At 63.1% G+C, this 908-nt stretch overlaps 1 protein-coding gene across 1 annotated transcript in view; it reads left to right on the top strand.

Annotated features, from left to right (window-relative positions):
- The first annotated feature begins 316 nt into the window (after positions 1-316).
- The window catches only part of CSGALNACT1 (chondroitin sulfate N-acetylgalactosaminyltransferase 1), a 349679-nt gene continuing 349087 nt past the window's right edge, over positions 317-908 (top strand). The window contains exon 1 of the mRNA XM_077773090.1: positions 317-336. The gene's annotated coding sequence lies outside the window, so the exon portion shown is untranslated. The remainder of the gene's footprint in view (positions 337-908) is intronic.

The raw sequence follows: 908 nt of genomic DNA, 5'->3' as shown, positions 1-908 counted from the left end.
GTCCCTCTCCCTCAGAGAAGTGCTGGAGTACTTACAAATAAAAGGCACCTGTGGCCCCGGAGTGTGTGCGCGTGTGTGCGTGCGTGTGTGTGTGCGCGCGCGAGGGGCTTTTATCACTCAATAGCCCACTCGCCGACTTCCATCCTTCTGCACCCTCCCCTCCTAAGCCTCTCAGTGGCCATCAGGGATCCTAGACATCACTTCTCCACAGGAACGGGGTCTCAGAGCCAACGGGTTTCTGACCTTCATTGTAAATAAAGGTTCTCTAATGAAGATGTGACAAGTGACCAGGGCCTCAACGGATTAACTCTCCGAAATCCAATTTACAAAGTTTTTGTAAGTAAGTCGGCCCTTGGAGGGAAGGCAGCCCACTGGGGGCAAGGGAAACAGAGCGGGTGGGAGGGAGCGGGCCTGGGGAGCTCTGTCCAGAGAGAGGATCACAGCCACCACCCCTCTCCCGGGGTACCGGCCGTGCCGCAGGGTCCCAGCCCCTTCTCCTCCCCATTTCTCCAGATCTCGGCGCCAGTCACCGCAGGGGACCCCAGGACTCCGGGCGTGTCCCCTGCAGAGACGGGGCAGGCTTCGGCCAGGGCGCCCCGCTCCGACNCGGGGACGGGAGCTGGCGGCCAGGGAGGGTCCGCGGCCGCCGCGCGCCGGCGGTCACTTTGGCTTCGTCACCCTCGCTCGTGGCCTTTAGCTGTTGAATTGCTTTCTCGGGCACCTACGAAAAAAGTAGCCTCACACGTGCCCGCGTGACTACTTTGCTGGTATCGGTGTATTATTTTTGCGGCGATGGAGAGGGCGGAGGGGGCGTGCCGAGGGCCGCCGGCGAGCAGCGTGCTCCCCGGCCTCGGAGCGGGGCAGCGGGGCACGTGTCCGAGGGCCACCGCGGTCCGCAGGATGCCGCG

This window comes from Crocuta crocuta, unplaced genomic scaffold (genome assembly GCF_008692635.1).
Source record: "Crocuta crocuta isolate KB4526 unplaced genomic scaffold, BGI_CrCroc_1.0 scaffold177, whole genome shotgun sequence".
NCBI classification, from domain to species: Eukaryota; Metazoa; Chordata; class Mammalia; order Carnivora; family Hyaenidae; genus Crocuta; species Crocuta crocuta.
The sequence above is the reverse complement of the archived record's forward strand: the minus strand, read 5'-3'. Positions and strand labels throughout refer to the sequence as shown.